The sequence below is a fragment of the Palaemon carinicauda genome, chromosome 16 (genome assembly GCF_036898095.1).
Source record: "Palaemon carinicauda isolate YSFRI2023 chromosome 16, ASM3689809v2, whole genome shotgun sequence".
Lineage (NCBI taxonomy): Eukaryota > Metazoa > Arthropoda > Malacostraca > Decapoda > Palaemonidae > Palaemon > Palaemon carinicauda.
In genome coordinates this window covers 126,355,829-126,378,043 of record NC_090740.1, presented here as the reverse complement: position 1 = coordinate 126,378,043, position 22,215 = coordinate 126,355,829, and the positions used below count along the sequence as shown (strand labels likewise).

At 45.1% G+C, this 22,215-nt stretch overlaps 1 long non-coding RNA gene across 1 annotated transcript; it reads left to right on the top strand.

Annotated features, from left to right (window-relative positions):
• Positions 1–4,331: 4,331 nt before the first annotated feature.
• LOC137655864 (uncharacterized) lies at positions 4,332–20,747 on the top strand. Its single transcript, XR_011046890.1, has 2 exons — positions 4,332–4,471; positions 20,706–20,747. It is a non-coding gene; the product is annotated as an uncharacterized lncRNA (long non-coding RNA).
• The last annotated feature ends 1,468 nt before the right edge of the window (positions 20,748–22,215 follow it).

Here is a 22,215-nt window from a genome sequence, read left to right as displayed (position 1 = left end):
TCTTCTTGAAGAATGTGTGTCTCTGGGGTTCGAACCTCTTTTTGGCTGAGAGACCCCACCTTACCTGCAAATTCTGGTTTGCCCTCGCTGCGTCCTGAAGAACCTTATCCACCTCGGTCTGAGGGAAGAGGGTCTTACCCCAGCAGGAGGAAGCTATCAGTCTGTTCGGCTCATGCCTGATGGTGGCCTCCGACAGAACGAACTTCCTGCAACTAACCCGTGCTGACCAGAAGTCATGGAGATCTATTTGGTAGGATAGCAGCTGGTTCTTTGTGGCGACTCTGAACAGCGTTTCCTCTGGGTAAAGAGATGCAAGGGACTCCATGGAGGTGATGGATTGGAGGGACCTAGCAAGTCTAGTACGGGTCTCGAACTCAGTTTTGAGAAGACTCTCTATTAATCTGGGAAGCTTCTCAGAGAAAAGAGTAGAGGCACAGTCCGGGTCTAGTTTCCCCACCGTGAAGGTAGAGGCCGCAGCATCCCAGGCTGCCGAGGAACCCGGAATAAGCAAAGAGGTGGGGTCCGTCTCCTTGAGAGCCGGCATGGAAGAGCCTTCTTTGATGGCCTGTATAGTCAGCTCTGTGACTTTGTCTATGAGCGGCAAAGAGATGGAGGCCGCTGTCGTAAAAATAGTGTAGGAACCCTTGTGAGGGGTGAGCTTTGAGTTAATACACCCCCACTCTGATAGTGTTCTGGCCCAGATAGCCTGGGCCTGCTCTTTTGGAAATATGACCGTTTCCTTCGGTACCTTGTCCATACGGACCAATGCATGTTCCTTTAACCGTACAAAACCATTGAACGGGAATGCTAGGCCAGGGGGATAGAACTCCAGGTCCTCTAGAGGGCGGGTGCCCATGCCCTCCAGAGTTAGGGAGCCATCTACGAATGGAGCATGCAAAGCAAACCGCCAAGGATTGTTTTTATCGAAGGGCGGCAGCTTCGATGCGTCTGGGGCAGAAGGGGGAGGGAACTGAGTTCCGGCGCGGATCAGAGTAGCCATCATATCCTTAATCTCTGTTATTGCACCAGAGTGATGTTGAACTTGATCCCTGACCAATCCTTTGATCAGTTGGATGGGGAGGAGATCAGCCCAGGGTACCTGAAAGTCACCCGTTGGTTTTTTCTTGGATTTGGTAGACTTAGACTTCTTAGGAGTAGTGGTTTTACGAGGAGCAATATGAATATCAGGAGCTGTTGAGGGTCCGGGGACCGGTGACGTTGATACTGGCAAAGCTGAAGTCTTATAAGTTCGAAGTGGCTTCACCTTGGGTCGTACGGAGGCAGAGGGATCCCGAGGAGAAGCCTTAGAGTTATCAAAACCTAGAAAGGAAGAGGTAGAAGAGGGAGTAGGAGAGAAAAGGGTTTCCACCAACTCGGCACCACTTACCTGCTCGTCCCTGGGTTCTACGTCTATATCCAGACCAGCCATGTCCATTGGTACGAGGGTTTCGTCCTCCACGGAAATGGTAGCCCTGACTTCTTCAATTAAAGGGGCAGCAAGGTCAGGAGAGACTGCAGCAGTAGTCGAGCCTGGGAAGAGACGGGAGGCCATATCCCCATCGAGGAGATAGGGAGCGCCAGACGGGGCATTCCTGCCAAAGCCCGACACCCACGGCCGAAGAGTAGCCCTTGCTGACCGAAGAGAGACATCATCGGCCTGTAAGATTTGCAGTGATTAGTGATGGAGGAGGGGGTTTGCCCTCCTAAATATACTGTGTATATCATATTCATGTCTATATTAGTGTCTGCCAACGAGAAATAAGGAACAAAGGGAAAACCCACTTACATCATCATTCAGCAGAACTGACGACAACTCGTAACAGAACGAGCACAAATCCGGGAACCACACTGGGTATTGGGCCTGTCCCGGTTCCTGGATAAAGGGAATGGAGCAGTGGGCATGAGACCGGCAGAGGTCATGCCCAACGGGGTCGCTGAACGAGGCAGAGCATCCTTCAGCAGTACAACGGGCCTTCTGTAAAAGAAAGGAGACATGAGTCTGGTGATGCTTGAAACTCTGATAAGGGATAAAAACCTATTATTTTAGAGTTCTGGCACTCACTGAATTACCTAAGCACCCATATTGCCTTGACCAAACAACTAACTATTAACTTTAAGTTGATACTGCCCCATACCATTGTTGGCACTTTAAAATTCAATTGTCTGTATATTTGTAATGCACCCAATTCTGTTAATGACATAAGGATAATAAGCTTAAAGTAATCCGCCGACCTCCAAGGGTCGGGGAAGCAGTGACATGCCCTTAAAATAAATACAAACACCAGCCTTAGCTAAAGGCAAGGCAAATATAAGTGTGAAGTGTATGGGCGACCTCCGGTGAAGCCGGAGCTCCGGTGAGGCCGGATCGTAATGAAATGTCCTGAATAAAGGAGCCTTAGCTAATTAGCTAAGGCAACTTTAAGTGTTAAGTGTTTGGGCGACCTCCGGTGACGCCGGAGGATAATGAGATGCCCTGAATAATTCAATTGTGGCTAATAATTCAATTGTGAAAGATAAAAAGCTAAGTCGTAGCTAAAGACTAAAGCTTAGATTATAGTAAAGCGTATTTACGATCTCCGGTGAGGCCGGAGGGAGAAGAAAGGTCCTGAATAATTATTGTGAATAACAACACAGTTGTAATAACAAAGGCTATTGTGGATATGGCCGTGGCCTGAGACCGAAGTAAGGGCCACCGGAGGGTCTTATCTAAACAATATGAAGCCCGTCCCATGTAGTAAACAATATAAATATAACAATAGAACGAAAGTTATTGAGAATCCCTCGTGGCGGAGTATAACTCAAGGCGGAGTGGATAACGTTCATAACTACTCCCGAGCCGTAACGGGGAGAGGGCGAAACACGGACCAAAATAACGCTAACAATTGAAAAGTCACGAAAAAATAAATAACTCGTAAGTTATCATCCACCCAGAGGGGGAGAGGTGAGGGAGGGAGAACCCGCTGACCGCACAAAACGGAAAACGGGAAATCCGCTCCCCCACCGGAGCTAAGAAAGAAAACGAGAGAAAGGGGTAACTCGTGACTGCGAACAGAAAACGGGGACCCCAATCTCTCGCTCTCTTGGACACAAAAACAGGACTAAAAATCACAAAACACTATTATAAACGTATAAAATAAAAATGTACATCCATATAATACTACGATCGAAGAATAGCATCCGTTAAAACTTAAAATAAATAGCACTGTTCCTTTAACCGAGTCGAGTGACGAACGCCTCGGGCGGTTACTAAACAAAAACAAAGCTAAATCGCTATCTCGATCGTAGGCTGGACTTACTTGCAAAAAGTACCATGAGCAAAAAAAATAAAAATAAAAATAATAACGGTTCTAAAGGCATAAGGCCAGGGACTTAACCAAGAACCTAAGTGACAGAGTACTAAACGGGCAGATAAAGATGAATTCCCCAACAAGTGAACAAACAATGGCCGCCATGAACGGCCAGACGGGGATAATAAAACAGACTATACTGGATATAAAACACAAGCCCGGTACAATAAAATACTGTCAAAACAAACTATGGTACTTAACATTGGAATGTGTGAAGATGGAGCTTCGGACATGACAAAATAAATCCACGATAGATAAAAAAGACCGAGAGCACAACGAAAACATTCAACACTTTTGAATTCCAAAAAGAAGGATGTAGTTCAGATGGCGCTCGCGTCGTGGCGTGGGTGGTGCGGCGATGGGGATGTGTCTAGGGCCTCTGTATCGGCCCATCCCTTTGGCGAAGGAATTAACTAAATGGAAGACAACCTGTGAATAGTGGATTTCACGCGCCTTTGCTTTATACACGACACCCAAAAGGTGCTCGCGCGAGGGTTGTAACCTCAGCATTCCATGCTTTTATCTTTCTCTGGTATAATTGGAAGGTTTTTATCAGAAAAGGTATACAAGAAGGACTTTTCGCCCGGCGCCACAGGTTCGACCCAGAAAACAAATTTGTGCTAGGATTTTTATTTCCAGCAAAGCGTTTTTTTTTTTAGTGAGATTTCCTTGCAATTTTAATATGCCTCCTGAAAAAAGAAAATTGGAAACTTTGGCTGAGGATGAAAATGAGCAACCTGCCGAGGAATTGACATTTAAAGCGCCTCGAAAATGTGGTTCTCCTAAAAATAGTGATCTTAATTATCAAGACACGCAGGTAGATATTAAAATTAGGGAAGCAAAGCTACGAGTAAAAGAAAAAGAAGATACCCTTCGGAAACTCAGGCTTGTCCGTATGTATCGTACAAAGTGGGAAACACAAGATCTAGATGCAGTTACAACTCAGTGGCTTAGGGTCTGTCAAGAAGCTCTGGAAGACCTCCGGTCAAAAGTTAAGGAAACCATGACCAATGAGAGTGGCCAAGAATTGACACTTGCAATATTGATTAAGAACTTAGGATTGGATCTTGAGCTTTTAAAACTTGATGAAGAGGAGGACTGCTTTGCTACCTAAAACAAGTAATGTAAGTAGATCCTTTTCACTGTAATTTGTTATAATAAATAAGTACAAAAATATCAGAATTTAATGCATAACAGGTGCCTTACATAAACTGTTAGGGATATGAAAAATATGTAGAATTACTTGAGATAACCCTATAACCACAGAAATTGAGACAAACCAGATAAGCAAGTACTGTATAAGGGAAAATTATTCCACAACGAAGGAAGTGCAACGAATGCTTCTGCATCACTCAAATGACAACGAACTAATAACTAATAATGGTGGGGGTGATAAATCCAGCATTAGTCTGCAGACTGCTGTATCTCTTATTACCGGAAGACCAGGGTTGCTGTATTTAGAGGGAAAATTGTGTTTTATATTTGATAGACTTTTAGAATGTTAGCTGATGCTGTGAAACCTTAAAATAAACTTTTTAGGAAAAAAAGTGCTGTACTGTGTTGTAATTTAATTACTTAGAATAGTTATGGAATAATATAAAATTGAATACAGTTTGTTCCGTAACTGGAATACAAACCACGCTATTTATTAGGGGTTATACTTTTGGCGGAGCTGGAATGACGAGCCATTAATATTTAGCGAGGGTTAACTACCCACACTGCTAGTTAGCGGTGGTGTAGGGGGGTGGGGGTAGCTTGCTACCACTCCCGTTCACACACCTGCGATTTAGGTTACTGTACTTTACTTTTGGCTCGGATGGAGAGCGGTTGTTTCCGCTTTTCCTCCTCACCTATTCTGAACTGCCATTAATTTTTGTCTTTTAACTTACTTTTTTAAATACAGTATCTAACTTCCCTGGTAGTTGCATATATATAGCTTTATCCCGCCGATTCGTCGCTCGCACTGCAGAAATTCAAAATTCGCGGCAATAGCCGATAGATGGTCAAGTGATCATACCTGTGCTCCCTCTACCCAGGTACTTGGAACCATTCCCATTTGTCCTCAGAAATTCCCTGCCGTCGTTCTAGCAACACGTCGGAAATTCGCTCTACTTTGTTTGGGTTTGCTTTAACTACAAATTGGTGAAGTACCTATTGCTTTTTTTTTTTGTGTTGATGGCTTTCGCTGATTTTGGATTTTCCTTGATTTCTTTTTCACACGGATAAGATAGATTTTGTTGGTCCGACTTGGACAGTTTATTTTAACTTCTTTTCTGGATTTTCGAGATGGCTGACTCTGTTGTTAGTATTTGTGTGAAGGGGTGCAAGACCGGCTTCCAAAAGCTGCTCTTGATTCCCACACAGTATGTAGAAATGCAGAGGGGATGTGTGTACTTTTCCTTTTCTTTTGGAATATGATCGCTATGTTTGTAAGCTTGAAAGGGATAGGATCAGGAGTTTTTCCCCCAACTGTAAAAACTAATGAACCAACTCTTAAACACATGATGGTGGAAGGAAATCATTCCGCCAGCACTATGCTGTCACAAGTCATGTGACGTAAACTCTACAAAGAATGACTTGCAAAATATGTAATTGTTCCGTAACTGAAATACAAACCACGCTATTTAATATGGGTAATTACTTTCGGCGTAGCTGAAATGACGAGCCATTAGAAATTTAATGAGGGTTTACTGTACTACCCCACCGCTAGTAGCCTGGTACCCCCCCCCCCTCACACACCTGTGTGCTGAGCTCACTTTGTTATCTAGGGTGGTAGCCGAACGTGTCCGCTCTCACCCTCGCCTCTTTGACAGCCATTAATGCTTTTGTCTTTTTACTCACTTTTTCTTATACTTGTAATATATATATAAACATTCTTTATGGTTATGTATATATTTGTGTATAAAAATGTAGTAAGTTTTCTTTTCAGTGTTTGTGCTGTGTGTGTAATGTACGACAACGACACCTGCGTAGTGCAAGGCCACCACAGTTCCACGTCATGGGGCTCGGCCTCTCCCTCTTGGTCCATCGGTTTTTCCTTCGGCTTTTCCGTTAACTCGGCCGCCGTGGGGAATCGTCATCACTGGACTTTCTTCATTCATCTATTATCTTCGCTGTTCCTCCTTTCCTACGGGGAACTTGGATTCTCAGCGAAGGGAATGTGGGAGTTTTATTGCCTACGGTCTCTCTCTACTCGAGGTCGTTCACCCCTTACAACTACTACTACTACTACTACGTACTATTACGGTAGCTCCTTTCCCGTTGCGGGTTGGGTTGCTATTCCGTTTATTTGTCTCAATTATTTTAATGAAATCTAATTGTATTTTTTTTTTTAACTTTTTAGCTTCTCTATGGCGAACACTTCCCTACGGGGGTCAGTGGTTCTTAATTTTTGTGATCATTCTTAGATGAATTACATGATTAAAATTCTGTTTTTGTTACAGTTCTCCGCCCTCCCCCTTCTCCCGTGAATTGGGGGGAGGAGGGCGCATACTTAGTTTTTAATTCTTATGTTTTTTTTTTCCCTCGGGGTTACTCTTCGGAGTTCCTCCCGGGGAAATTTCTGTTAAATAATTATTTAACTTTATTTTCGCAGTTAACTATGAAGTTTTTTTTTTCGTTTGACTAAAGTGTGCCAACGAAGCAGAGCTGTCCTGTTTGTGCCTGGGGAGTCTGCTGTCGCTGCCGTCTCTCTAGGACATCGTCATGGGCGTTATCCCTTCTCTTAGAAGTCCTCCCGTGACAACTGTCAGCTCTTCAGTTCATCTTTGAACGCTAAGGAGGTTCGCCTCCAGGGGTAGGTAACTTCCCTTCCGAGGGAGGTTCCCTTCCTTCCCAAGTGTGAGAGCTTCCCCCTGCAGAGAGGGAACTTCTCATACCTTAATATTCCTGGATGGGTTTTCCTGGTCCTCAGCCGGTTGTGCTCTTGGGGCTGAGTGACCCCACTTGTAACCATGCTCAAGGAGCTGAGCGGTTGCAAGGCTGGGCGCATGAAAACTTCAGGTGGCTATGCTCTTGGGGCTGAGCGGTCGCACCTGCAGCTTTGCTCAAGGGGCTGAGCAGCTGCAGGATCAGTCTGGTGATCTCTCTCGTTCGCGAGGGAGGCCCTTCTTAAGGACTCCTCTTCGGAGGATTGCTCCTTATAGGTCACCTTGCTGATCCAATGGCCCTAAGGGGCGCCATCACCAGTGTCTTCAAGTCTCTTCTACGAAGTGTTCACCTCTCTCGTTCGCGAGAGAGGCCACTCATAGAGACCCCTCTTCGGAGGATTGTTCCTGATTAGACCAGCCATCTCCTAGACCTGCTGACCTGCCATCTCCATTCCTAGCTGCTGAGTCTGTGGGCGCCCTCGCACCCCGTTATCAAACGGGCACTGGTCCCTTCGGGACAAAAGGGGCTTTCTCATTGTGAGTAAGTTCCTTAAGCGCCAGGTATCCCCTGCGCGCCAACGTTCTCCTGTGCGCTCGCCTGCTGTTCCTGAGACTGCCATCCATAGACATCCTGTTCCAGGGACTGCACGCCAACGTTCACCTGCGCATCAGCGCACATCGATGGAGTTTCCTGAAATAGCGTACAGGCGCTCACCAGTGATTCAGCCTGCGAGTGTCTCCTAGTCTCTTCTACGAAGGGCACCTCTCCCGTTCTCGGGAAAGATCTCTCATAGAGACCCTTCCTCGGAGTATCAAGCAGATCTTCCAGTGTTGAGCCAGCTGACCTACTGATCTTCCAGCTCTACCTTGCACTGCAATGAAGGACTTCGGCTCTGGACTCTGAAGCAGTCTTGCCTACGGTCCTCATCGAAGGATGACCGCCCCTTTTTAAGGACACATCCCAGTTCCTGATCGTCCTGTCAGCTGACCCTGCATCCTAGCGCACAAGCAACGCGTGTGAGCGTGCTCGCCGATGATCTTCCTACGCCAACGATCTTCGTACGCGCGTAAGCGCCGATGATCTTCTTACGCGCGCCAGCGCCGATGATCTTTCGCACGCAAGTGCTGACAATCTTCCTACGTGCGCAAGCGCTGACAATCTTCCTACGTGCGTAAGCGCCGACGATCATCTTTCACGCGCAAGCGCTGACGATCTTCCTACGCTCGTAAGCGCCGACGATCGTCCGCGCTCGGGCACCAATGGTTTCCTGCGCGCACTCGCCGATCTTCTAGCGCCAACGATCTTCTTAAGCGCGCAAGCGCTGACGATCTTCAAGCGTCAATGATGATCTTACGCTTAAGCGCCGACGATCTTACGCGCGCAAGCGCTGACGATCTTCTTACGCGCGCAAGCGCCGACGATCTTCTTACGCGCGCAAGCGCCGACGATCTTCTTACGCGCGCAAGCGCTGATGATCTTCTTACGCGCGCAAGCGCCAACGATCTTCTTACGCACGCAAGCGCCGACGATCTTCTTCGCTCGCGGGTACCGATGGTCTCCCGCGCGCGCGCCAATAGTCTTGCGCGCTCGCGCTCCAATAGTCTTGCGCGCTCGCGCTCCAATACTCTTGCGCGCTCGCGCTCCAATACTCTTGCGCGCTCGCGCTCCAATACTCTTGCGCGCTCGCGCTCCAATACTCTTGCGCGCTCGCGCTCCAATACTCTTGCGCGCTCGCGCTCCAATACTCTTGCGCGCTCGCGCTCCAATACTCTTGCGCGCTCGCGCTCCAATACTCTTGCGTGCTCGCGCACACCGATGGTCTTCTGCGCGCGCCAACAAACTCCTACGCTATGCAGCACGCTCCAACATTCTGGTCCACACGGGCTCTTCATTCTGATCCTGCACATCAATATGATTCCTGCGCACTCTATGAAGTCTCTCCCGCGCGCGCGCGCGTTTTCAGCAGTGTCCCGCGCGCGAGCCCAGGATATTCCCAGCGCACTCCCTAGCGCAATCACCAATACCCTCCCCCGCGAGAGGCTGCCGGACATCACGCAGTAAGGGCGCCATCGCCACATTCCCCCCCCCCCAAGCACAGAATAGCGCGCTTGCTGGTGGGGGGGAAGGTTCCAGAAAGGCCCAGGGACATGCCTTCCTTATCTTTTTACAGGCGATTTCCCCTCCAGAGGGAGTGTCTGACAGCGCAGCCCTCAGCCGGCAGCCTGGTTTGGGACTCTAATCAGAGCCGTAGCACAGGCTTTTAAGCCGGTCTCTCTGAGTTGAGCCACAAATCCTTGGCTACATCCACTTCCCCGTTGAGGAAAAGAGGAGTTTTGGACGAGGTAACTTCTATGAGGTCGTAGCTGTCTCCTCGTAAGTCTTCGAGGCAGGCACTCTGCCCCCTCAGACTTTCCTCCCTCATCTTCGGACAAAGTTTTCCCGCCCTCAGAAGAGTCACGGGAGGTAAGACGTTCCCCAATCACACCATAAAGGGAAACCCCACCTCGCGCAGTAAAGTCTTTTCGAAGAAGGGTGGAGAAGAGCCTGCCTCCGTTGTGGTTGGAGTCCTGCATCCCTCCCGGGAAGGAGTCAATAGACTCCAAGACAGTAACGGGAGTCTCCTAGCACCAAAATCTACAGGCTCAGACATTCTTTCGCTATGAGAATGAACCTGTTTGAGCCTAAGGACGTGAAGCAGGCGGCTGAGAGGTGTAGGAAGCCACCAAGACTCCCTCCTATATGGGGCTTTGACATTCAAGCCCTATAAACCTCCAGCACCTCAGCAACCACGTCCCACCAAAACAACGGCAGCTAAGACAGTGGGGTCTAAGCCCTTTCTGGTCAAGGACAAGAAAGGCAATTAGTCCCTCAGGGGAGGGAAGAATCCTAGAAGGAGCAGCCGAGGCCGCAAACGCTAGGATTGTTAGTTCCCCTGCATGTCTGCCAGTGGCCAGTGGTGGGATACCTACAAGGTTGCGCAGACAGGTGGCGGCAACTCAGGGCCGTTTCCTGGACGCTTTCCGTAATCAGTCAGGGATATCGCGTCCTGTTTACAACACCTCTACCTCCCCTGAGGACGAATCCGGTGTCATTTAATACCCTTGTCATGGGATCAGCAAGGCGGCAAACTCTGTGGGCAGAGGTCCAGATTAAAGCATACTTCGGTCAGCATGGGGACCGCAGACACAGTCAGTCTGGCAGTAAACCGCTAGACTTCTTGTGTATTCTGGACCTGAAGACCGTGTACTTTCAGATCCCAGTCCATCCGTCTTCAAGGAAGTACTTAGGATTCAGCATAGACTACAAGGAGTACCAGTTCAAGGTGCTGTGTTTTGGTGTCTCCACAGCACCACAGGGTTTCACCGGACTGTTCACCCTAATTTCATCTTGGGCACTCAGGATTGGCTTCCGTCTCCTCCATTATCTGGATGACTGCCTGATCCTAGCAGACTCGGAGTCATTCCCTCTTTGACACCTAAACAAACTTCTACGACTTTGCCAGGATCTAAGGAGCATGGTAAGTCTCGAGAAGTATGCTCTGCTGCCCAATCAATGACTGGTTCACATAGGCTTGATTATAGACACCAATCTCCATAACGCCTTTCCATCAGACGACAGGATAGCAAGGCTGAGAAGAGTCGCAAGCCCTTTCCTCAGATGAGAAGAGCTTCCAACCCAATCGTGGTTGTCTCCTCGGTCACCTTTCACCCTTGGCTCGTCTAGTTCTCTACGGTCGCCTCAGGATGAGGTCTCTCCAGGGGCAACTCAGGTCCTGGTGGAATCAAGGCTGCGATTCCCCGGACACCATGATCCCTATGGATCCTGCGGAATGGACGAATCGCCAGTGGTGGGTGACAAGCGAGAACCTACGAAGGAAAGTGGATCTTCTCGTTCCTTCCTCCGGTTTGGATGCTGTTTTCGGACACCTCAAAGGAAGGGGGGGGGGGGGGGGCACGTTCTGTACCACAGGACCTTACGCCTGTGGTCAGAATCGGAAAAGTACCTCCATATAAATCTGCTAGAGATGAGGGCCGTCTTCCTGGCCCTTCAACAGTTCCAACAAGGACCTGGCAGATCACTCTGTGGTGTGATGAGCTACTTCACCACAGTAGTGGCTTACATCAACAAGCAAGGAGGTACCTTTTCAAGCAGCTATCCCATCTCTCAGTGGAGATACTGAGATGACCGAAGTCCACTCGATTCCTCTATCGGCTCGCTTCATCCCAGACAAAGGGAATGTACTCGCCGATGGTCGAAGCAGAGCTTCTCAAATAATGAGTACCGGGTGGTCCTTGGATCATTCAGTCCTGACTTTGTGGGGTTACCCGACTGTGGATCGGTTCGCTACAGCGCTGACCTTCAAGCTCCCGCTGTATTGCCCCCCGAGTCCCAGATCCCAAGGCACTCTGGCAACATGCCTCCCAACAACGGTGGGACAGCACCGACGTGTAAGCTTTTCCCTCGTTCTGTCTGATGAGGAGGATGCTCAACAAGACCAGAATATCGGTCAATCTCTCGATGACCCTTTTGTGGCTCATCACGTAGAATGGTTTCCGGACCTTCCACAATTCCTAACGGAACTTCCGAGAGAACCCCCTCTACGGCACAACCTACTCAAACAGCCACATGCCAACATCTTTCACAATGCCGTAGCTTTGCTTCGACTTTAAGCCTGGAGACTATCCAGCATCTCCTCGCTAAGAGAGGATTGTCGCAACGAGTTGCGAACGGGATGTCTAGACACCTGCGTAGATCATCCGCAGGGGTCTACCAGGCAAAGTGGCGAGTTCCTGTGGTTGGAGTCGTGAGGGGTATCTCTCCACTCGATACCACTATTCCAGCAATAGCGGAGTTCTTCGTATATTTGCGGGAAGAATGCGCCTTTCAGTCTCGGCAATGAAAGGCTATCGTTCAGCCTTAAGTGTAGCCTTCAGGCTCAAAGGAGTGGATATTTCTACCTCGCTGGAACTTTCCCTACTCAGACGAAGATATGATCTTACCTGCCCTCAGTCGGAAGTGAGACCTCTTCCATGGAATATGGTTCGAGTTCTCAGGCCTCTTAAGAGACCTCCCTACGAACCATTTCACCAGGCTTCAGATCGCCACCTAACTTGGAAGGCGGTGTTCTTACTAGCATTGGCCTCGGCCAAGCGAGTCAGTGAACTTCATGGTCTCTCTTTGACATCGCCCATGCAAGGGGATGAGGGGAGGTAACGTTCATATTCATCTCTTGAGTTTGTGGCTAAGACACAGAATCCGGGAGTGCCGGATCTTCGATTCGACTCTTTCCGGATTTCGAGTCTTCGTTCTGTAACAGATGACCCAGACCTTCCCCTACTGTGTCCAGTAAGGAGTCCGAGGTTATCTCAAAGAACGGCTGCATTTGTCCCCAAGTGCAAGCTTTGTTTGTGAGCACTGGGAGAACAAAGAGGAGGTTCACCAAGAATACCATCTCCGCATGGATTCTTAGGGCGATCCATCTGTCCCTGAATCCTGACCCTCCTCCATCATGTCGCCTTAGAGCGCATGATGTCAGGGGCGTAGCTACGCCCCTGGCCTTCAAGAAGAACTTCTCAGGGACGCAGGTTCTACAAGCAGGAGTGTGAAAGCGTCAAACGACCTTCACAGCCCACTACCTGCAAGACGTGACCCACAGGATGTTCGATACGTTCTCTATCGGCTCTGTGGTGGCTGCACAACAGCTGGTTTAAACCTCAGGCTCCTTAATGGACAAGTAGCAGAGGGTTGAGGGCATTGTTACCCAGTTTTAGTCTGCATGAAAGAAAAGTTATGTCTGGCCCATATTCTTTTCTTCATCCTCCCTTCTCTTGGGGAAAGCAGCATCCTGGGTCCTCTGCACAGCTGATCTCAAACCACTGCGGGTAAACCATGCTTCCTTGTGTTCCTAGTATTGAGTTAATACTGTCACGTCCCCATACCCTGACGAGATGGTATTGGGAAAGTCCTAGCCTAAAGTTTTCCATCTAAAGAACTTCAGGTCAACTTCCTAGGACGAGTCACACACAATCCTTCACACACAGCTTATGTAGGCCGCAGCCCTTGCATAGCAAGGTGCGAGCGAGGTGCAGGGACTCTTTATTGTTGAGTGCTGACACACTCAGATAATGAGTCCTCGGGCAAAACCAAAAGCCAGGGTTAAGTCACCCACTTTAAATAGCGTGGTTTGTATTCCAGTTATGGAACAAATGACAAATTTGTAGATAATTTCTATTTTTCCTAACTATACAAACCTTAGCTATTTAATCAAACTTGGCCGCCAGCCCTATCCCCCATGAAGTCCTACCTCCAAGCAAAGTGAGCTTTACCACACAGGTGTGTGAGGGGGGAGGGTAGCTAACTACCCTCTCTAACCCCCGCTAACTAGCGGTGGGGTAGTAAACCCTCGTTACAATTTTAATGGCTCGTCCTTTCAGCTATGCCGAAAGTAATACCCACTTTAAATAGCTAAGGTTTGTATAGTTAGGAAAAATACAAATTATCTCCGAATTTGTCATATTTAACAATCTCACCAACCATTCAAGTACAGTCACACCCCCTTCCTTCAACATCTCAGCTCCCTCACCATCCATACGAGATGCTTTTCCTACTCTCGTTTCATATAGTGCTCTCCTCACTTCCTCTCTTGTAATATCTCTCTCATTCTCATCTCCCATCACTGGCACCTCAACACCTGCAACAGCAATTATATCTGCCTCCCTATTATCCTCAACATTCGGTAAACTTTCAAAATATTCTGCCCACCTTTTCATTGCCTCCTCTCCTTTTAACAACCTTCCATTTACATCTTTCACTGGCTCTTCATTTCTTGAGCCAGCCTTCCTTTTTTTCTTCACTTCTTTCCAAAACTTCTTCTTATTCTCTTCATATGAATGACCCAATCCCTGACCCCACCTCAGGTCAGCTGCCCTCTTTGCCCCACTTACCTTGCGGTTTACTTCCCCATTTTTCTCTCAATATTTTTCATACTTCTCTACACTATTACTCTGCAGCCATTCTTCAAAAGCCCTCTTTTTCTCTTCCACTTTTACCTTCACTCCTTCATTCCACCATTCACTGCTCTTCCTCATGCTGCCTCCAACAATCTTCTTGTCACACTCATCACTTGCAATCCCAACAAAATTTTCTTTTACAAACTTCAACTCATTCTCTAAATTACCAGTTTCTCTTACTTTCACTTCGTCATATGCCATTTTCAACCTTTCTTGATATTTACTTTTTACCGCTGATTTTATCAGCTCTTCAACCCTCACTAGCTCCCTTTTACATCCACCTACTCTATTCCCCCATTCTTTTGCTACAACTAATTTTCCTTCCACCAAAAAATGATCAGCCATACCCCTAAACAAGTGCACATCTTTCAATCTTCCAAACATTCTTTTAGTTATCAACACATAATCCATTAATGCCCTTTCTACTACTCTTCCATTTGCCACTCTTACCCATGTATACTTATTTCTATCTTTTATTTTTGAAAAAGCTAGCACTTACTACCATCTCTTCCTCAACACACATCTACCAGTCTCTCACCACGCATTTTCACCTGGTACGCCATACTTCCCAATGACAACCTCTACCTCTCCAGCGCCCCCTCTAGCATTCAAGTCACCCATGACAACTGCATAATTCCTTCTGCCCAGTCCTTCTACACACCTAGTTTTATTATTAATATCATTATTGGCTAATTTACAACTCTAACCTGATGAATGTGAGTTAGGAGTGTTGGTGAAAATAGGAAACAAAAGGAGACCTGATTCATTGCAATAATTACAGAGGCATCACACTTACGTCATTTGTGAAAATATATACGGTAGTATGCTCATTCTAATGAGACTGGAGAGAAAGATTGATGAAAAGCTGAGAGATGAACAAGAAGGCTTCAGAAAACGTAGAAGTTGCACTGGCTTCAGAAAACGTAGAAGTTGCACTGACCAAATTTTCATTTTGAGATGATGTAAAGCAATGCCTAGAATATAGAAATCCTCTTTAGATGGCATTTGTGGACTATGATAAAGAGTTTGATAGTGTGCACCGCCCAATTTTGTATAGAGTTCTGTGTTATTATGGAATTCCTCATAAATATGCAAATTTCAGTAAGTCTGTTCATGGGTGTAGCAAGTGCAAAGTTAATGTTAATGGAGTCCTATCAAATGAATTTCCAGTGAACAGCGAAGTACTCCAAGGTCAGTGTGTTGTTACCTATGTTTATCCTCCTCATGGATTTTGTAATGCGCTGAACAGTCAGAGATGGTGGAGAAGGATTGGACTGGATTGGTGATAAGAATTTAGCAGACCTTGAGTATGCTGATGATGCTGTTCTTGTTAGCCAAACACGACAGGATTTGCAATGCTTGCTTACCAGAATGGATGAAATATCATATGAGGTTGGGCTGAAGATAAATAGCAGAAAGACAGAGATGATGAGAACTGAGTATGCAATTGAAGATGAAATATCATTGGAAGGAGAAAGGATTAAGGAGGTAGAATCGTTTTAGTATTTAGGGACTATGATCTCCAATACAGGGTCTTTAGAATTAGAGTTTGGTGAAAAATTAAAAAATGCAAATCAGACAATTGCTAGGTTAAGTAAAATTTGGAAATCAAATCGCCTGAAATTACATATAAAAATCAAACTATATATCAGTTTAGTGAGATCTGTGTTACTCTATGGACATGAGTCATTGTGTGACAATGAAGCAATCTCCAATAGATTTAGTAAATTTGAGAACAAAGCCCTCAGAAGGATATTTGGAGTTAAATGACAGGACAGGTTTAGAAAGGAAACAATGAGATTACTCGATTGCTATATGTTGATCAGATCATGAGGAGGGGTAGATGGAGATGGTTTGGGCATGCTCTTTGCACTCCCCAAGAGAGATTAATTCACCAAACATTCAGTTGGGCTCCACAAGGCAGTAGAAGAGTTGGAAGACCCAGGACTACATGGCTGAGGACTATGAAGCGCGAAGTAGATGATGATGAATGGAGAAGTATTAAATTAAAAGCTCAAGATAGACACGACTGACGAAATCTAACCGAGGCCCTTTGTGTCAGTAGGTGTTGGAGGAGATGATGATTATGATGAATTTACAACTCTAGTTTAAAAAGTAGGGTGCCTGAAGCCTAAGGGTTCCAACAAGGAAAAATAGCTCGGTGAGGAAAGGAAATAAGGAGAAAAACTACATGAGAAATATTGACCACTAGTAATTAATATAAAATATTTTAAGATTAGTAGCAATGTTAGAATTGATCTATTAGAACTTACAGTACAGTAATACCTTGAGATACGAGTTTCCCAACATAAGAGAAATTTGAGATACGAAGAAAATTTATAGCAAATTTTTGTCTCGAGATACGAGAAAAATTTGAGATACGAGGCGGTTCCCTATGCTGCCGCTAGGTGGCTGAGTGTGCGAGAGGCTTCTCACCAGGACAGCATCGCTTGGTCTTTCCTGTCGGATCTCTGTCGCGTAAAGTTATCTCCGAGCATCGGCTGTAGTGTTTGCTTTTTTAACATGTTTTTTGTGTTACAGTGAACCCTCGTTTATCGCTGTAGATAGGTTCCAAACCCGGCCGCGATAGCTGAAAATCCGCGAAGTAGGGACACCATATTTACGTGTTTATTTAACATGTATATTCAGACTTTTAAAACCTTCTAAAACCTTCCCTTTACGTAGTACTGTTAACAAACTACCCTTTAATGTACAGAACACTTAATGCATGTACTACAGTACCCTAAACTAAAACAGGCACAAATATTAAAGGCGATTTTATATCATGCGTTTCCTAAACACGCCAAAAAGCACGATAAAAAGGGACAACCAATGTTTTGTTTACGTTTATCTCTGATCATAATGAAGAAACAGACGCATTTACACCTATGTATAGGTTATTTTTTGCATCGACGGCAATCTTACCAAGTATTGATTATATGTTGATTTTGTTATTACCAATGTTTTACTTAATTTTTCTTAGGACTTCCAAATAAATGAAATGAATGCCATTTATATAATTTTTTCTTTATGACGCCGCCTAAAACAAACCTTCCATTCGTTTACTGTACGCTCCATCTTCGATCGTAGTAAACAAACGAAGGCATTAAATGCGCATGATGAAAGTGATAAATAATGATGTTAAAAGCTTTTAGTAAATATGTTATTACAAATATTATTTACCGTATCTTTTTTTTTTTTGGTGTTTAATGAACAATAACAAACTGCCGCTAATGACCGAATGATAATTTACGATAATTCTAAACTGTTACTAAAGATGATTCTCCATTCCATATCCAAAATACTTTTCCTAACTTCAGTTATAAGTCAACTTGTAACCCTCTCAATTATGAAACCATCTAAAAAAAAAAAAGTAAGAGAAGAAGCAAGTACCAGGCCGAATTTTAAAGTTGTCGAACAATTAAGTTACCGCTATAACGTTCGATGTGACAGTGCGAGATTGGAGAAAGTAAAGAAAATTGAATCATGATTGATTTTCAATATAAATGAAACTTTGTGAAGCAACAAAGGTTTTATTTGTTGAGAGAGAGAGAGAGAGAGAGAGAGAGAGAGAGAGAGAGAGAGAGAGAGAGAGAGAGAGAGAGAGAGAGAGAGAGAGTGAGAGTGAGAGTGAGAGTGAGAGTGAGAGTGAGAGTGAGAGTGAGAGTGAGAGTTGTTTTAAATGTAATAAACAAAAAAATATGATAGGTTATAACACATTGGTACTTATGTAATATCAACTGTATAAATGGTTTGAATAAGTTAAGAAATTGTATAAACAATACTTTGTACGCTCATATTCTTGAGACTGGCAGCTAGACGTCAGCTGATCTGATCACAGCCAAAAGTAAAAAAAAAAAGAAGTCAACAATACTCGATTTTTAAAACACACCCGAAATTTAAAAATAAAAGTACACGCTTTCTTAATGTGCTATTAACTATTTAAAGAGTAGCAATTTTCTAGAATAAAATGATGTTTCCCCCAAAAATAGTGGTTTGCTGATGAAATCGGATGCCGTATTTAATGAAAAAAGTCCGCTAAGTCGTGAATCCGCGATGGTCGAACCGCGAAGTAGCGAGGGCTCACTGTGATCAATACAGAATTAAGTGAATAAGCAATGGGGCCAAAACAAGCGAGTGCAAAGAAGGGTAGTGAAAAGATAAAGCGTATGATGACAATCGAGATAAAACATGAAATAATTGAAAAAACATGAGAGTGGTGTAAGAGTGACTGAGCTGGCTCGCCAATATGAGGAGTACATCAACAATATGTACCATCCTCAAGCAGAAGGATGCTATAAAGAGTACCATGCCTTACAAAGGAGTACTATCCTTTCCCAGCTGCGCTGTGATATCCATGACGAGATGGAGAGGCTTCTTTTAATATGGATAAAGGAGAAACAGTTGGCGAGAGATAGCGTGACTGAGACTATCATCTGTGTAAAGGCCAGCAGAATCTACGATGACTTGAAAGGAAAGCAAGCAGCTGAGGGAGGGGAAACTTCGATACCAGCGGAAACCTTCAAAGCCAGTCGTGGCTGGTTAGATAACTTAAAAAAATGGAGTGGGATACACTTGGTTGTGAGGCATGGAGAAGCAGCAAGTTCCGACTCGAAAGCCACAGCCTCAGTTATCGCACAAGGCTACATCCCCCAACAAGTGTTCAACTGCGATGAAACTGGCCTTTTCTGGAAGAAGGTGCCCAGGAGGACATTCATCATGGCAGAGAAGAGACTACCGGCCCATAAACCCATGAAGTTCCGGTTAACTCTATCCTTGTGTGCCAATGTCAGCGGTGACTGTAAGGTCAAGCCACTGCTGGTGTACCACTCAGAAAACCCACGTGCTTTCAAGAGCCAATGGATCTTGAAAGAAAAACTGTAAGTGATGTGGCATGCTAATGCTAAGGCTTGGGTTACACGGCATTTCTTCACAGAATAGGTTAATCTGTGCTTTGGTCCGGAAGTCAAAAAATATTTGCCCGATAAACCTGCCAATGAAATGTCTCCTGGTCCTCGACAATGCCCCTTGTCACCCTCTTGGTCTCAAAGAGGACATTCTAGATGAATGCAGATTCATCAATGTCCATTATTTCCCGCCCAACACCACGCCATTCCTCCAGCCCATGGACCAACAAGTAATTTCCAACTTTAAAATACTGTACACGAAGCATTTGTTCAAGAAAGGCTTCGATATCACAGACAACACCAGTCTCACCCTTCGTGAATTTTGGAAGGAACATTTCAATATCGTCCATTGCTTGAAAATTATTGATGATGCATGGCGGGGTGTCACAGCAAGAACTCTTAATTCAGCATGGAAGAAATTGTGGTAAGATTCTGTCGCTGAGAGGGACTTTGAAGGGTTCGATATGCCAGACCCTGATGACCCCGAACCTATTGTTGTAGAAGAAATCGTGTCTCTTGGAAAGTCCATGGGGCTGGAGGTAGATGAGGGAGACGTGAACTACTTTGTCGAGGTGCATCAGGAAGCGCTCACGACACAGAAATTGATCGAGCTCCAGGAGATGCAACATTCGAAGGTGTTGCAGGAGCTCAGTAGCGAGGATGAGGTCAAAGACGAGGGCCGCCTTTCTACGACGGAAATCAAGGAAGTGTCAGGAGTTTTATAAATTTATGGAAAAGAGGCACCCGGACAAGTTGGCGTGTACTCATGCGCTAGCCTTTTGTGACGACACTTGTGTACATCACTTTCGCAACATTTTGAAGGGGCGAAAAAAGCAAACATCTCGAGATAGGTTCCTCTTAAAAAGGTCAGCAAAAAGTGAAGGTGAAAGTGAGGCAAAAAGAGCCAAGCCGGAAGGAGAAAAGTAAAAAAATTATAATGAAAAAATTAGAACTAAGTTTAGTGTAACGCAAGATTAACATTTATTTTTAAGTGTGGGTACAGTAAGTTAATTTCATTTAAGTTAAATTTAAAGTTCAAGTTATGTTACGTAGTGTTACAAAAGTGTAGCGTACCGAACGTGTTGTTGTCAAGTCTCTCTCCTCCCCGTCCTCTCTCCCTCCTCCTCCGCACACACCGTCGTTAGTCGCTACCGTCTGTCTTGAAGGTAAGAACTCCATAATAATGTTACATTTTATTGAGGATCATAACCAGTACTTAAGTATTTGTTATTTTGTGAACGTAATACAGTATACTGTACTGTGTTTGGGTGTTTGTTTCAGAGGGTGGGAACGGATTATGTTTTTTCAGTTATTTATATGAGAAAAATTTATCTGAGATACGAGCAAATTTACATATGAGCTCGGGTCCTGGAACTCATTAAGCTCGTACCTTAAGGTATTAATGTATATATAAACTATGGAGAGACTGGAATCACTTGAACCCAGTCTTCAAAGGCATGGTATTCTTACCTCGGGTACTAACTGTATTGCATGGACATGCGAATGGATAATGAATAGTGTACATTATAATCATGCACCAATCATCAGTGAGATTTTCTTAACCTTAACAGAATAAAGCCAGTACATAGAGACGGTGAAAGCAAGGCAGAATTTGTCATCCTCGTGCTTTTGTTACCGAGGTTAGCCCAAGTGTGTTGACTACAGCACCAGGCTCACACATGAGTTAAGTGAGGTTGTGATACCAGGATTTGACCCACTGTGGCTGTGTACACTGTGATGCCCAGAACTAGGGTAAGTATAAAGCTGGAATGTTTCTTAAATATCAGTAGATTCAATTCTTCATATTATGTAATGAGCAATCACCCTTAACTTGGGGCAAAGATTTTTAAGTCAACGAAAAGAAATATATGTACAGTGCAAATGTTAAAAGTAAATTGGTTCTGTACATATACAAACCTTTGTCCTTTACTTGGGAGAATGATATTAAAACTTGAATACTTCGGTTAAAATTCTATAACAAGGGGTAGGTAGTTGGCCGGTGGTTACCGGACATGAGTGGGAAACCCCTCCCCCCTGCTTGCTCACTGAGTAAAGTAGTCACTTCGATTGCAGCTGTGACTTTCAAGGGGTGGGTGATGGCTGGTAAGTATGAGTAAAGGACTCAGGTTTGTACAAATAATTGGGAAAAATACAAATTTCCAAATTTGTCATTTGTTCCTATGTAAATACAAACCCTCATCCTTTACATAGGAGAATGAAATTAGCGCAAGTTGGTGCACAGCTATAAAATTTCTAAGAAGGTGTCAACAACCAAATTGATAACTGTTCTGGTTGTTATCAGTTGTAGCGGGGCGAACCACTTCCCTCCCCACACACTCGTACCTTTTCCAAAATGATCTTAGCTGTTGTTAAAGACAGTCTCTCCTTTCACATTTGCTGGCTTTAGCAAATGAAACTTTTACACTTAATTTTATTCCTGTTGATGCATTAGTGTCTTGGGGATGTTGTCTTTGAGTTGGAGACTTGATTAACATCATGGCTTTATTAACTCTTTAGGTTGACAAAAGGGGCTCACCTTTATATCCTTGGAGTTAGATTTACCTGTAGTCTTAGGATTAGAGAATCTCTGTTAGAACAATGTTTTCTGCCTGTGTCGCCGATCAGCTGGCAGACACATGCAAACAACACGCGTCCTTGCGAGTACTGTTGATTCAAAATTTGTTCGGTAACGAATACAAACCACGCTATTTAATAGGGGTATTGCTTTCGGCGTAGCTGAAATGACGAGCAATTAATATTTAACAAGGGTTTACTACCACCGCTAGTTAGCGGTGTAAGGGAGGCTAGCTTGCTACCCCCCCCCCCTACTCACACACACACACACACACCTGTGCTTGAGCTCACTTTGCTCTCGGCTCGGATGGTGGTTGGATGTGTCCGCTCTCATCCTCGCCGTCATTTGGCACCCACTTAATGCTTTTGTCTTTTCTTTTTCTAGTTCTGTATATGTGAAGTTGGCCTCTGTGATCATGCACACCTGCCCTGGGTTTCCCGACCGCCCCTGTGGAACATTCATGTCGGCAGTCGAGACTGATTCTCACGCCCTTTGTCCTTCTTGTA